The sequence below is a fragment of the Camelina sativa genome, chromosome 16 (genome assembly GCF_030686135.1).
Source record: "Camelina sativa cultivar CO46 ecotype springtype chromosome 16, ASM3068613v1".
NCBI classification, from domain to species: domain Eukaryota; kingdom Viridiplantae; phylum Streptophyta; class Magnoliopsida; order Brassicales; family Brassicaceae; genus Camelina; species Camelina sativa.
The window spans coordinates 7,015,430-7,031,304 of record NC_141895.1 but is presented as its reverse complement, the minus strand read 5'-3'; the positions used below and the strand labels follow the sequence as shown (position 1 = coordinate 7,031,304).

The window sequence follows — 15,875 nt, the reverse complement described above, 5'->3', positions numbered from 1 at the left end:
ATTAAGAAGGCTGTGCTTGATTTACGCATTTACGAATAGGTTGTATTTGCTTTCTTGTTCTAGTGGAATCGAAATCTGGACGTTGTCCCGGGGAGTAGGAAACACTGAACCTCGTTAACAAAATTCTTGTGTTCTTTACTTTCTGCACTTTATTATTGCCTCATCCGCATTAACAAGTGGTATCAGAGCGGGTTCTCGATAGAGATTTAGTCTAGTTTCGGGTAGATCAAGGGTGAGGGTAGTTCAGGAAGTAAGACAGAGCTTTGAATCAGTTGTGATGACTTCATACAGAGAAGGAACGTCTATGTCAAGACCACCGTTTCTTGATTCAACGAATTACGGGTATTGGAAGGTTCGTATGCAAGCTTTTATTAGTAACCTTGATGAAGATTGCTGGAATTCGATTGAGCTTGGTTGGGATCCTTCTAAAGTTGTGGATGAGAAAGGGGTTGAGAGTCTTAAGCCTAGGGATAAGTGGACTACTGCAGAGAAAAAGCTATCAAGTTGTAATTCAACAGCCAAGACAGCGATTTACAATGTTATTGATTCAAGCCACTTCAAGTTAATTTCTCAATGTGTATCAGCTCAAAAAGCATGGAAGTCATTGGAGAATATGTTTGAGGGTACTTCAAGTGTTAAGAGAACAAAGTTGGATATGTTGGCATCACAATTTGAGAATTTAAGGATGGAAAAAAAATAAAATGTGGCTGAGTTCAGTGCTAAGTTATGTGATATATCTAATGAGGCTTTTGCTCTTGGTAAGCAGTACAAAGACAAAAAGCTTGTGAAGAAACAGAAGCGATCTGTGCATGCAAAATTTGAGTCAAAAATTTCTGCAGTTGAAGAAGCTCATAATTTAGATGAGATTGCTTTTGATGAGTTTGTTGGGATTTTAAAGGCTTTTGAATTAAGCAAAGCATATGAAGCTGAAGGAGTAAAGAAGAAAGATGATGAAGTTAAGGAAGCAATAAAGAAGGAAGTTGACATTGGAGTAGCTCTTAAGTATCATCTTGTGAAGATTCAATGGCTATGTTATCAAGACAATTTGCAAAATTTCTGAAGCGTAAGGGCGAAGAGAAGAAAAGTAGAATGGGTGAAGAGATGAAGATTTCATCAAAGAATGTTCAATGTTTTGAATGCAAAGGATATGGTCATGTACGGTCTGATTGTACCAATCTACAAAAGCATAAGAAGAAGGCTATGAATGTTGTTACTAGTGATTCTGAAACTGATTCAGATGAAGAAGAAGAACTGAAGAATTTTGTGGCGTTTACAACTTTTGAAGATAGTTCTGAATCAGTGTCTGCATCAAAGTCTGCATTAGTGTCTCCAACTGCTTCTGAACCTGCAGCAAAACCTGCAACTGCATCTGAACATGAATTTGATAGTGATAGTGATAGAGAGGATATGAGTTATGAAGAACTTGGTAAGAGTTATGAGAAGCTGTATGCACATTGGCTTAAGGTAGTTGATGATAATTCAGTTTTGAGTAAGGAGAAGCTTGAGTTAGAGGCTAAAGTCGTTGAAGCAGAGAAATATGCAACAGAGAAGGGATAAGAAGCATTACAAGCTAAAGTGCAGCTTGAAGAAACTCAAAAGAATTTGAGGATGCTTAATAATGGTACAGAGAAGTTGGATCACATTCTGAGTATTGGCAAGACTGATAAGTGTGGCCTTGGATATGAAGGAAAAGTTTCAAAATCGGATCCAGTGTTTGTTTCAAGTGGAAAAATCACGTTTGCATCTGGAATTGTGTCAGAGACTGCTTTAAAGAGTGCATCAAAGACTGTTTTTGTGAAAGAACAGAATGCACTTAGAAATGTTTTTCGACCTGTTTGTCATCATTGTGGTGTTGTTGGGCATATTAGGCCAAGATGTTCAGATTGTTGAGAGAGAGGAGCCGAATGGAGAATGCTTATGATGTAAGGTTTCATGGTCCTACATGTTATCATTGTCGAGTTCAAGGACATATCAAGAGGAATTGTTTCAGATTCATTCAAGGAGTCAATCATGAAGGTCTAAGGCGCAACAAGATTTGGGTTAGAAAAGATGAGTTCTATGGAGGTGGTGTACTAGGTTATCAACCGCGTATTGCAAAACGGGGAGAATTCTCTAGTTAGTTTTGACCATGTTGTGACTCATTCAGGGGGAGCATGAAGATGTGTTTGGTGATGTGTTTAGGTGTTTGAACTGATGAGTTCACAATCATAGTCAAAAAGGGGGAAAATGAAGATGTATTGGATGTCTGAAGTAGTGTTTGTGTGATTCAAGACGTGATACAAGATTGTTGTTGTTTTATGTGCGTGAGATGTTTCTAGAAGGGTTGAGAAGGCAATATTGAAGGATGGTTTGAGTATAAATTGAAGAGGAAAACTACTATTTATTGGGTTGATTAAATTGGAGTTTTACAAGGAAAAGGAAAATAGCAAAAAGGAAAAAGTCATTTTCTTGTGGAATTTGAAAATCTTCTCCTATGGTGATTAGGAAGTATTGATGAATATATAAGGAGGTGTTGGGCACGTCCTAGAGAAGCAAGAGAGCTGAGAGATAAAGATAAAAACCCTAGAGAACTTTCTCATTGTGTGCGGCTTAGTTTCGCGGTTTGGTGCTTGTGTTGTTCAAGCTTCTTTGATCACCGGTGTGACGTGTGTGTGAAGGTTGCTCAAGAGAGTTGAAGATCTGAAGTCTAGGCTCAGGGGGAGTTTAGTACAAGGTTAGGTTATCTTGGTTTAAATCTAGGCTTGGTGTTAGTCTAGTTAAGGGTAGAGAATTATCCTTAAGATTTCATGTTATAGAACGGAGCGGTGAATTAAGAGGGTTGTGCTTGATTTACGCGTTTGTGAATAGGTTGTATTTGCTTTCTTGTTCTAGTGGAATCGAAATCTGGACGTTGTCCCGGGGAGTAGGAAACACCGAACCTCGTTAACAAAGTTCTTGTGTTCTTTACTTTCTGCACTTTATTATTGCCTCATCCGCATTAACAAGTGGTATCAGAGCGGGTTCTCGATAGAGATTTAGTCTAGTTTCGGGTAGATCAAGGGTGAGGGTAGTTCAGGAAGTAAGACAGAGCTTTGAATCAGTTGTGATGACTTCATACAGAGAAGGAACGTCTATGTCAAGACCACCGTTGCTTGATTCAATGAATTACGGGTATTGGAAGGTTCGTATGCAAGCGTTTATTAGTAACCTTGATGAAGATTGCTGAATTCGATTGAGCTTGGTTGGGAGCCTTGATATGTTACGGTTTTGACTCACTTTGACCCCGTTTATTTGATAGTTTTGTAGTTGTTTGAGTCCTTTTCAGGTTATAATAAGAGGCTAGGAAGCTAAAAGCAAGGATTGGAACAGCAGGAGCAATCGGAGCAGAAAGGAGTTGAATTGGAGCAGAAAAGCTGATTTTAGACCCAAGAGCACATGCTCCCGAATTCCGAGCACATGCTGCCAACTCTACAGTTTCATGACGACACGTGGCAAGCATCTAGGCGCCGATTCCCTGCCTAATTCCCCTTATTTTAGGCGATCCTTTGTGAGAGAAAGAGGGAGGAGATCGTGTTTTAATAGGGAGATTTGAATTTGGATTCTTTCCTTATTTTTCTCTACTTGTATGCTATTTAACCTAGGGTTTTTAGGAGAGAAAATACACCTTTTCTTTTGTTTTTGAGCGACGCTTTTGTGAGAGGGAGAAGAGCGGCTACCTTGTGAAGCATTCTCTGAACCCTTTTTATTTTCATGTCATTGAATTTCTCATCTTTTGCTATGATTCATTTCTCTATGTCTGAGTAGTTTTCTTTGCTAGATTAGGAGTTTCAAAAGGGGTTTCATGGGTTAGCAACAGAACACAAATAGGGCTTTATATAATCGATTGTCTTCACTATTGTTAGACTTAATGCTTAGGTTGATTTGATCACCCAATCTATGATTCTAGGTTTATCTATTCATCAAAAGTGTAATAGGTTGCTAGAAAAGACATTAGTGGGCAAATTATCCTAGACCTGCGAAAGTTGATGTGTAGGTGATTTGTGAACTTATCATTCCTGTTCTTTAATGCTTGTCTGCGATTCTGGGCTCAAACGACAGTTTAGGGTTTATGGACCGCCGAGCATGTGCTCCGGATGTCTGAGCACGTGCTCCGCGTTTCCGCACAGAATCGATCAGATAGAGTTATTGATACCACGACAGTGGATCAGTTTATATCTATGTTTGAGTTCTAGACTGGTACTTAATCTATGCCCTGAATAGTTGTTTAGTTGCTATCTCTGAAATTCCCGAGAATTACCCCTGATCTAGTGTTTTGCTTATTGCCTTTTTATACCGTTTTAATCGCGTTACTGTTACCAAACAAACCCAACTTTGAATTGTCTTAGCTTGAAATTGAACCAATAGAACCATAGAGTAAAACTTGGTCTTCGTGGGATTCGACCCCTAAGTACTACTTCTTTGCTGTGCACTTGCAGTAGGAAAATAGGGTTTAAAACTCTGTGTATCAAGTTTTTGGCGCCGTTGCCGGGGACCAAATTTTTACCTTTGGTTTTCGGCAAAATTACTAGACTAAGACCTTACTGATTTGTCTTTCTGCTTCTTCTTTGCGTGTGTTTTAGGTGCATGTCAAGACGATCTACAAGAAGAAACAACACCGAAGAACTAGTTGCTTTGTCAGCCGCAGAGCTCTCTTTGGCAGAAAGAACAAACCGCAAGAACAGAAAGTTTCAATCCGTCAACATGGGTGACAACAGAAACAATGAGGATATGGCTGCCGAGTTGCAGCAACTTCGACAACAGTTGGGGCAGTTGCTCCGTGCTCAACACGAAAGAGCCGCGCCGCCGCAACCGTCCATTGGGGACAAGGAAAACCCGCATGCGTTCTACACCAACCGAGCGGCGATTGTTCCTGCTGCCATCCAGAGACAAGATTTTGAGATCAAGCCACAAATGATCTCTCTAGTGAAGCAGCACCTATTTCACGGTCTCCCAGCTGAGATTCCGATGGACCACATCGAGAATTTTGAGGAGATATGTAGCACCAGTGGTTCAAATGGGATACCGCCAGACTTTCTGAAGTGCAAGCTATTTCCCTTCTCTCTTGCGGATAGAGCTTCACGTTGGCTGAAGTCATTGCCACCTGGGTCTCTGACATCATGGGAGCAGTGTAGATCGGCGTTTCTGGACCATTTCTGCACCAAGGCTAAGACCACTGCCCTGAGGAACAAGATTTCATCGTTCCAACAGCACACTGGAGAAGCCTTCTGCGAGGCTTGCGAGAGGTACAAAGAGTACCGTAGAGAGTGTCCGCACCATGGATTTAGTGATGAACAGATTCTGGGCATTTTCTATGATGGAGTTAACTGGGACTACAGAAACGCTCTCAACTCGGCCAGCAATGGGGATTTTATGACAAAGTCTAAGGAAGGAGCATATCAGTTGATTGAGAACCTAGCTGCAAGCTCCAGCAACAAGGCTCCTGAGTATGACAGGTCCGTGAAGGTCAACAGTGTCGATACGCAAAAGATTGACGAGTTGACAGCCAAGGTGAACCTTCTTCTGAAGGGGAGCCAGAAAACTGTCCATTTTGTCGATGAGACCGGAGACATGCCGCTAGCTCAGGAGATTTGTGATGGAGAGGAGGAAACGATGGAGGTTAATTATGTGAGTGGGCAAGGTTTTGTGCAGAACATGAGTTTCAACCCGAACTACAGAAACCATCCGAATTTGTCCTATAGAAGCACCAACGTGGAGAATCCTCAGGATCAGGTCTATCCGCAGCAAGGAGCTCAGAATCAGATGGGTTATCAGAAAACCTTCTCAAACAACTTCCAAGGCAAACAGTTTGTGCCCACTCAAAACCGTTTCCAAGGGGGGAACCAGCAGGCATATACAAGCGCTCAGCAAGCACTGCCTTTCACCAACCAGCAGTTGGGATCTTCATCTGTTAGCAGCTCTCAGGATGAGCTGAAAAACATGATGCAACAACTCTTGGTGAATCAACAAAAAGCTTCAGTGGAAATCAACGCTAAGGTCGATACCATGTACAATGACCTTAATGGGAAGTATGAGGCAGTAATGTCACATGTGAAGAAGCTTGATGTTCAGGTTGCACAGACTGCTGAAGCCGTGAAAAGAACTCCTGGGACTCTGCCCGGAAAAGGGGAAGCAAACCCGCGGAACGAGTATGTCAATGCGATTGAGCTAAGGGGAGGAAAGAAGTTACCCCCTAGAGAAGCACCATCCGCTACGCTTGACAAGGGCAAGGGTATTGCTGAAGAATACCTTCCTCAATATGCTGCTGAGACTCCACCGTTGAGTCAAAAAGAAGCCGAAGCATCCGGCGAACATGTGCTCCCACCCAGCGAGCACGTGCTCCCGACTCCCGATCAGACCGTTCCTACTGAGGTACCTCCTGCACACATGTACACCCCTAGGGTTCCTTACCCTGTTCCTCCTAAGAAATCTCGCAAGGATTTGGAGGATGCAAAGTGCAAGGAGATGTTGAGAGAATTGACGTTAAAACTACCCCTAGCTGATGCTGTTCAGATGATACCTTCTTTGAAGAGATATGTGAAAGGGTTAGTTTCTGGGAGAGTGTCAGAAGAAGAGAACGTGATGATGGTTTCAAGAGAGTGCTGTGCTGTGCTGCAAAACAAAGTGCTAAAGAAGAGAGATGATCCAGGGCGATTTGTCTTATCCGTGATAATCGGTAAAACGATTTTTGCAAACTCCCTCTGTGATCTAGGTTCCAGTGTGAACCTTATGCCATATTCAGTGGCTAAAAGGCTGGGATACACGAAGTTCAAGTCTACACGGATTTCGTTAGTATTCGCGGATAGATCCACCAAGCGCCCCATAGGAGTGTTGGAGGATTTACATGTCCAGATAGGGGACACGCTTATACCAGCAGACTTTGTGGTTCTAGAACTTGAAGAAGAACCACGTGACCCCCTGATCTTAGGTAGATCATTCTTATGCACAACTGGTGCGATTATAGATGTGCAAGGGGGAGCGATCGATCTCCAGCTGGGGGATATGATTGCAAGGTTTGAGATGAATAAGCTGCTCAAGAAACCTATGATAGATGGTCAGACTTTTGTGGTTGATGATGGTTCAGAGGTTGCACATGAGGTTACCGATGAAGTTCTCACTCTCGACCCGTTGGAGGTTGCCTTGACAAAGGCAGAGGGTAAGTATGGATTCTTGAATGAGGAAGCTGACGGTTTTACACGCATTTTGGATGCAGGTACACGGTTCCAGCAACTGGTAGCTTACGCCAGCCTAGACGATGAGAACCAATCAGGGGAGGAATCTGCCGAGGGAGCACCTGCTCCGGATTCCGGAGCACATGCTCCGGTAAAGTCAGCGGACGGTCCTTGGAGCGAGTTAATAGCTCCAAAGGTAGAGCTAAAACCACTTCCAGCCGGGCTAAGGTACGCGTTCCTAGGTCCTAACTCTACATACCTCGTGATAGTGAACTCTGAACTAAACAATGTAGAGACCGCTTTGCTCCTTTGTGAACTTAGGAAGTACAGAAATGCTCTAGGGTATTCACTAGATGACATCCCAGGAATCTCACTAGATCTTTGCATGCATAGGATACATCTAGAAGATGAATCAATGACTTCGGTAGAACATCAGAGGAGGTTGAACCCGAATCTAAAGGATGTTGTTAAGAAAGAGATAATGAAACTTCTAGATGCGGGTGTAATTTATGCTATTTCTGATAGTTCCTGGATTAGTCCAGTTCATGTAGTCCCTAAAAAAGGTGGAATTACAGTGGTTAAGAATGATAAGGATGAGTTGATTCCTACTAGGACAGTTACGGGACATCGCATGTGCATAGACTATAGAAAACTTAATGCTGCGACCCGTAAGGATCATTTTCCTTTGCCGTTTATTGATCAAATGCTTGAGAGATTGGCTAACCATCCTTACTACTGTTTCTTAGATGGCTATTCAGGTTTCTTTCAGATCCCAATCCATCCCGACGATCAAGAGAAGACCACATTCACATGTCCTTACGGCACCTTTGGTTACCGCAGAATGTCGTTTGGCTTATGCAATGCACCAGCGACCTTCCAACGATGCATGATGTCCATTTTCACTGACCTGATTGAGGATATAATGGAAGTTTTCATGGACGATTTCTCCGTCTAAGGGAGCTCCTTTTCCGTTTGTTTGTCTAATTTGTGCAGGGTGTTGCAGCGGTGTGAAGACAAACATCTGGTGCTGAATTGGGAGAAATGCCACTTCATGGTCAGAGATGGGATAGTGCTGGGACACAAGATTTCTGAAAAGGGGATTGAGGTTGACAAAGCCAAGGTTGAGGTGATGATGAGTTTACAACCGCCTAATTCGGTAAAAGGGATCCGCAGTTTCCTTGGCCACGCCGGTTTCTACAGACGGTTCATTAAGGATTTCTCCAAGATAGCAAGACAACTTACCCAGCTGTTGTGTAAGGAAGTGAAGTTTGATTTCGATTCTGCTTGCTTGGAAGCCTTTCACACGATCAAAGGAGCTTTGGTTAGCGCTCCGGTTGTACAACCGCCAGATTGGAACCTTCCCTTTGAGGTCATGACTGATGCGAGTGATTTTGTCGTGGGAGCGGTTCTGGGACAGAGAAAAGACAAGAAGCTGCACGTGATATACTATGCCAGCCACACCTTGGATGAGGCTCAGTGCAAGTACGCTACAACTGAGAAAGAACTTTTAGCGGTTGTGTTTGCTTTTGAGAAGTTCCGATCATACCTTGTTGTTTCCAAAGTGGTTGTTCACACTGATCATGCAGCATTGAGGTATCTACTGACCAAGAAGGATGCAAAACCAAGGCTACTCCGTTGGATTTTGTTGCTTCAAGAGTTTGACTTGGAGATTAAAGACAAGAAGGGTATTGAGAACGGAGTTGCAGATCACTTGTCAAGAATGAGGATAGAAGAAGAGCTACCCTTGGATGATAGCCTTCCTGAAGAACATGTTTACCCGATCGACATCTTTGATCCCGCCGAGCACATGCTCCGCCTGGGAGCACATGCTCCGAAAACCCCGTGAAAGGCAATTGATACCAACAAACAGCCGAGTTTTCCTTGGTTTGGAGAGTATGCAAAGTACCTAGCAGCAGAGAAAGAACCTACTGAGTTTGTGGGGAACAAGAAGAAGAAGTTCCTAAAAGACATAAGGCGGTATTTTTGGGATGAGCCTTACCTCTATAGGCATTGCTCAGATGGTGTTTTCAGGAGGTGTGTGACTGAGGAGGAGGTTCCTGGAGTCTTGTTTCATTGCCATAGCTCACCCTATGCTGGACACTTTGCTACTTTCAAAACCGTGTCCAAAGCTCTTCAAGCGGGTTATTGGTGGCCTACCATGTTCAGAGATGCGCAGCGGTTCGTGTTTACTTGCGACACATGTCAGAGACAAGGGAACATCAGCAGGAGGAATGAGATGCCTCAGAATTTCATCTTGGAGGTTGAGGTATTTGATGTTTGGGGAATTGACTTCATGGGACCTTTCCCGAACTCATTTGGCAATGAATACATATTGGTGGCTGTCGATTACGTGTGCAAGTGGGTAGAAGCTTTGGCCAGCCCCAATAATGATGCAAAGACCGTGCTCAAGATGTTCAAGTCGGTTATTTTCCCACGGTTTGGTGTCCCACGGGTAGTCATTAGCGATGGTGGATCGCATTTCATTAATAAGGTCTTTGAGAGTCTTCTTAAGAAGAATGGAGTGAGGCACAAGGTCGCCACCCCCTACCACCCACAAACAAGCGGCCAAGTTGAGATCTCTAACCGGGAGATTAAGAGCATTTTGCAAAAAACAGTGAACACAACAAGGAAGGATTGGTCTCAGAAGCTAGATGAGGCTCTATGGGCTTATAGAACCGCCTACAAAACACCCCTGGGGACTACACCGTTTCACTTGGTGTATGGTAAGGCGTGTCACCTTTCTGTTGAGCTAGAGTACAAGGCTGCTTGGGCAGTAAAAATGCTGAACTTTGACACTAAGAGTGCCCATGAAAGGAGGAAGATGCAACTGCATGAGCTAGAGGAGATTAGGCACCTCGCCTATGAAAACTCAAAACTCTACAAGGAGTGTACCAAAGCCTACCATGATAAGCGGATCCTCACTAGGACCTTTGCTCCTAATGATCAAGTCTTGTTGTTCAACTCTAGGCTGAAACTGTTTCCCGGAAAGCTAAGATCACGATGGTCCGGACCCTTCACCATCAAGGAGATTAGACCATATGGGGCTGTTGTGTTGCTGGACACAAAAGGAGGAGAATTTGTGGTGAATGGACAGAGGCTGAAGCCATATCTTGCGCCTCTGAGCACGAAAGGGGTGAAACCTTCGCCCTAGGCGACCCTCCTATTGCCTAAGGAGCTTTCGAGTCAAGCTAATGACTTAAAACAAGCGCTGGGTGGGAGGCAACCCACCAGGTATATATTGCTGAGTTTTTCTTTTTCTTTTTAGGATTTGTTTCTTCTCTTTTCGGTTTCAAGAATGTTGGAAGAAGACGCGGAGCACATGCTCGCAGGACGCGAGCAACCCGATGCACATGCTCGGCAAACTGAGAACAAAAGAAAAAAAAAAGAGAGGAGCGATTGGGCCAGGTAAGTTCAATGCAATTCTTTGGCTCAGGCCCACCAGGCCCACTAGCCTACCAACTCGCAAAACCCTCCTCTCTTCTTCTTCTCCTTCTTCGTCTTGTCTAGGTCTCTCTTTGGCTTATTTTCATACCGGAGACGGTGTGAAGTAAGTCCGGGGGAGGGTCACCTATGACATGTGAGTCATGTGAGTCGAATCAAAACTTGTGGGAATTAGGACCGAAATCTGTGATGCTTTTAACCATTTGTGAGTTTGACCGTTTTTCCTAGTGACCATTGTTGCAGAACTAAGAGTACAGAGGCGAGCTAATACCTATTCACATTCGGACCCTTCTCCTGGCCAGAAAAGCTTCATCCCATTAAGGTTTCACCGGAAAGACTTAGACTCTACTTTATTGGAACCTAACCGGATTTAAATTCTTCTCGTTTTAACCAATCTTGCTGATCCTGAATAGCTAGCTCATTTTAAGTTAGTACCCACCCCGAGCCTAACCTCCTTTCAAACCACTTGCACTTGTATTTTTGTTTTCTCATTATGTGCAGCTATGTGCAAAACGGTCGGGGAGAGCAGGACTGACACAATCTCTAACTCGCTCTTGCTGGAGAACCAAAGAGGAAAGAGCCGGACGGACAAAGCGCGTGCTCCAACCCAGCGAGCACCTGCTCCGAAATTATATACATCCGAGTCCGCGAGTTGTTTTGAGCAGAGAGAGAGCCTAGGATACGGTCCGCATGCTCCAGGGGCAATATCAGAAGAAGATCCCCCATCATCCTTCATCTAAAAAAAAAAAAAACGTTTAAGGATGATGGAAAGGGACCAGAGCTAGTGTTACACACCCCCGAGCATGCGTTGTACCCTGAGGAGAAAAGAGAGGCTGAGTTTGAGAAGATAAGAAGAGGAGAGTGATTAGAGGTTGTGGACATCAATGAGTCCACTCTCCCTTACCATTTTGTGCGATATCCTGCATCTCTTTCGAAGTAATGGTAACCCCTAAACACTCTATAGCTCCACCATTAAAACAACATTTTATCTACCAAGCCTCGATTTCACTAGCTTAATACCCTTAATGAGAAGCTCACGCCAATTTTAATTGAATGTAAAGAGTCTTTGTCTGGAAAGTGATCTTTTTCTGGGTTTGATTCCCAATTATGGTTCTGGTTTTGGAGATGTTTGCTGGAGAAGTTTTTGGTATAGCTTGTTCTAACACATGTGGTCTGCAGGTCATGGTCTACTCACGGTTTCTGAGATTTTTGCGAGTTCCCACCTTGGCTCTCTTGGCGCTTGGTTTGAGTTTGTTTGAGGACAAACAAAGATCTAAGTCCGGGGGAGTTGATATGTTACGGTTTTGACTCACTTTGACCCCGTTTATTTGATAGTTTTGTAGTTGTTTGAGTCCTTTTCAGGTTATAATAAGAGGCTAGGAAGCTAAAAGCAAGGATTGGAACAACAGGAGCAATCGGAGCAGAAAGGAGTTGAATTGGAGCAGAAAAGCTGATTTTAGACCCAGGAGCACATGCTCCCGAATTCCGAGCACATGCTGCCAACTCTACGGTTTCATGAGGACACGTGGCAAGCATCTAGGCGCCGATTCCCTGCCTAATTCCCCTTATTTTAGGCGATCCTTTGTGAGAGAAAGAGGGAGGAGATCGTGTTTTAATAGGGAGATTTGAATTTGGATTCTTTCCTTATTTTTCTCTACTTGTATGCTATTTAACCTAGGGTTTTTAGGAGAGAAAATACACCTTTTCTTTTGTTTTTGAGCGACGCTTTTGTGAGAGGGAGAAGAGCGGCTACCTTGTGAAGCATTCTCTGAACCCTTTTTATTTTCATGTCATTGAATTTCTCATCTTTTGCTATGATTCATTTCTCTATGTCTGAGTAGTTTTCTTTGCTAGATTAGGAGTTTCAAAAGGGGTTTCATGGGTTAGCAACAGAACACAAATAGGGCTTTATATAATCGATTGTCTTCACTATTGTTAGACTTAATGCTTAGGTTGATTTGATCACCCAATCTATGATTCTAGGTTTATCTATTCATCAAAAGTGTAATAGGTTGCTAGAAAAGACATTAGTGGGCAAATTATCCTAGACCTGCGAAAGTTGATGTGTAGGTGATTTGTGAACTTATCATTCCTGTTCTTTAATGCTTGTCTGCGATTCTGGACTCAAACGACAGTTTAGGGTTTATGGACCGCCGAGCATGTGCTCCGGATGTCTGAGCACGTGCTCCGCGTTTCCGCACAGAATCGATCAGATAGAGTTATTGATACCACGACAGTGGATCAGTTTATATCTATGTTTGAGTTCTAGACTGGTACTTAATCTATGCCGTGAATAGTTGTTTAGTTGCTATCTCTGAAATTCCCGAGAATTACCCCTGATCTAGTGTTTTGCTTATTGCCTTTTTATACCGTTTTAATCGCGTTACTGTTACCAAACAAACCCAACTTTGAATTGTCTTAGCTTGAAATTGAACCAATAGAACCATAGAGTAAAACTTGGTCTTCGTGGGATTCGACCCCTAAGTACTACTTCTTTGCTGTGCACTTGCAGTAGGAAAATAGGGTTTAAAACTCTGTGTATCAAGTCTCCTAAAGTTGTGGATGAGAAAGGGGTTGAGAGTCTTAAGCCTAGGGATAAGTGGACTACTGCAGCCAAAAAGCTATCAAGTTGTAATTCAACAGCCAAGACAGCGATTTACAATGCTATTGATTCAAGCCACTTCAAGTTAATTTTTCAATGTGTATCAGCTCAAAAAGCATGGAAGTCATTGGAGAATATGTTTGAGGGTACTTCAAGTGTTAAGAGAACAAAGCTGGATATGTTGGCATCACAATTTGAGAGTTTAAGGATGGAAGAAAAATAAATTGTGGCTGAGTTCAATGCTAAGTTATGTGATATATCTAATGAGGCTTTTGCTCTTGGTAAGCAGTACAAAGACAAAAAGCTTGTGAAGAAACTGAAGCGATCTATGCCTGCAAAATTTGAGTCAAAAATTTCTGCAGTTGAAGAAGCTCATAATTTAGATGAGATTGCTTTTGATGAGTTTGTTGGGATTTTAAAGGCTTTTGAATTAAGCAAAGCATATGAAGTTGAAGGAGTAAAGAAGAAAGATGATGAAGTTAAGGAAGCAATAAAGAAGGAAGTTGACATTGGAGTAGCTCTTAAGTATCATCTTGTGAAGATTCAATGGCTATATTATCAAGACAATTTGCTAAATTTCTGAAGTGTAAGGGCGAAGAGAAGAAAAGTAGAATGGGTGAAGAGATGAAGATTTCATCAAAGAATGTTCAATGTTTTGAATGCAAAGGATATGGTCATGTACGGTCTGATTGTGCCAATCTACAAAAGCATAAGAAAAAGGCTATGAATGTTGTTACTAGTGATTCTGAAACTGATTCAGATGAAGAAGAAGAACTGAAGAATTTTGTGGCGTTTACAACTTTTGAAGATAGTTCTGAATCAGTGTCTGCATCAAAGTTTGCATCAGTGTCTGCAACTGCTTCTGAACCTGCAGCAAAACCCGCAACTGCATCTGAACATGAATTTGATAGTGATAGTGATGGAGAGGATATGAGTTATGAAGAACTTGGTAAGAGTTATGAGAAGTTGTATGCACATTGGCTTAAGGTAGTTGATGATAATTCAGTTTTGATTAAGGAGAAGCTTGAGTTAGAGGCTAAAGTCGTTGAAGCAGAGAAATATGCAACAGAGAAGGGAGAAGAAGCATTACAAGCTAAAGTGCAGCTTGAAGAAACTCAAAAGAATTTGAGGATGCTTAATAATGGTACAGAGAAGTTGGATCACATTCTGACTATTGACAAGACTGATAAGTGTGGCCTTGGATATGAAGGAAAAGTTTCAAAATCGGATCCAGGGTTTGTTTCAAGTGGAAAAATCACGTTTGCATCTGGAATTGTGTCAGAGACTGCTTTAAAGAGTGCATCAAAGACTGCTTCCGAGACTGTTTTTGTGAAAGAACAGAATACACCTAGAAATGTTTTTCGACCTGTTTGTCATCATTGTGGTGTTGTTGGGCATATTAGGCCAAGATGTTTCAGATTGTTGAGAGAGAGGAGCCGAATGGAGAATGCTTATGATGTAAGGTTTCATGGTCCTACATGTTATCATTGTCGAGTTCAAGGACATATCAAGAGGAATTGTTTCAGATTCATTCAAGGAGTCAATCATGAAGGTCTAAGGCGCAACAAGATTTGGGTTAGAAAAGATGATTTCTATGGAAGTGGTGTACTAGGTTATCAACCGCGTATTGCAAAACGAGAGAATTCTCCAGTTAGTTTTGATCATGTTGTGACTCATTCAGGGGGAGAATGAAGATGTGTTTGGTGATGTGTTTAGGTGTTTGAACTGATGAGTTCACAAGCATAGTCAAAAAGGGGGAAAATGAAGATGTATTGGATGTCTGAAGTAGTGTTTGTGTGATTCAAGACGTGATACAAGATTGTTGTTGTTTTATGTGCGTGAGATGTTTCTAGAAGGGTTGAGAAGGCAATATTGAAGGACGGTTTGAGTATGAATTGAAGAGGAAAACTACTATTTATTTGGTTGATTAAATTGGAGTTTTACAAGGAAAAAGAAAATAGCAAAAAGGAAAAAGTCATTTTCTTATGGAATTTGGAAATCTTCTCCTATGGTGATTAGGAAGTATTGATGAACATATAAGGAGTCGTTGGGCACGTCCTAGAGAAGCAAGAGAGCTGAGAGATAAAGATAAAAACCCTAGAGAGCTTTCTCATTGTGTGTGGCTTAGTTTTGCGGTTTGGTGCTTGTGTTGTTCAAGCTTCTTTGATCGTCGGTGTAACGTGTGTGTGAAGGTTACTCAAGAGAGTTGAAGATCTGAAGTCTAGGCTCAGGGGGAGGTTAGTCCAAGATTATGTTATCTTGGTTTAAATCTAGGCTTGGTGTTAATCTAGTTAAGGGTAGAGAATTATCCTTAAGATTTCATGTTATAGAACGGAGCGGTGAATTAAGAGGGTTGTGCTTGATTTACGTGTTTATGAATAGGTTGTATTTGCTTTCTTGTTCTAGTGGAATCAAAATCTGGACGTTGTCCCGGGGAGTAGGAAACACCAAACCTCGTTAACAAAGTTCTTGTGTTCTTTACTTTCTGCACTTTATTATTGCCTCATCCGCATTAATAAAGGGGACTAAAGGGTTTGTCTTGAGAGGTTTTTGGATTGTGTATAGATCCATGAACATGAGAGATTAGATAATTGATTGAGTGAAACTTGTAAGTTTACTAAACAGATTGTCTAATAAAGAAGTTT

At 42.3% G+C, this 15,875-nt stretch overlaps 1 non-coding gene and 3 pseudogenes across 1 annotated transcript; 3 read left to right on the top strand and 1 right to left on the bottom strand.

Moving 5' to 3' along the window:
* Nucleotides 1-277: 277 nt before the first annotated feature.
* LOC147925218 (uncharacterized) lies at nt 278-2,120 on the top strand (annotated as a pseudogene).
* Nucleotides 2,121-5,193: 3,073 nt separating this feature from the next.
* On the bottom strand, nt 5,194-5,300 carry LOC147925217 (small nucleolar RNA R71). The gene has a single exon (XR_015585562.1). It is a non-coding gene; the product is annotated as a small nucleolar RNA R71 (small nucleolar RNA).
* Nucleotides 5,301-5,955: 655 nt separating this feature from the next.
* LOC147925216 (uncharacterized) lies at nt 5,956-10,358 on the top strand (annotated as a pseudogene).
* Nucleotides 10,359-13,408: 3,050 nt separating this feature from the next.
* On the top strand, nt 13,409-14,922 carry LOC109129457 (uncharacterized; annotated as a pseudogene).
* The last annotated feature ends 953 nt before the right edge of the window (nt 14,923-15,875 follow it).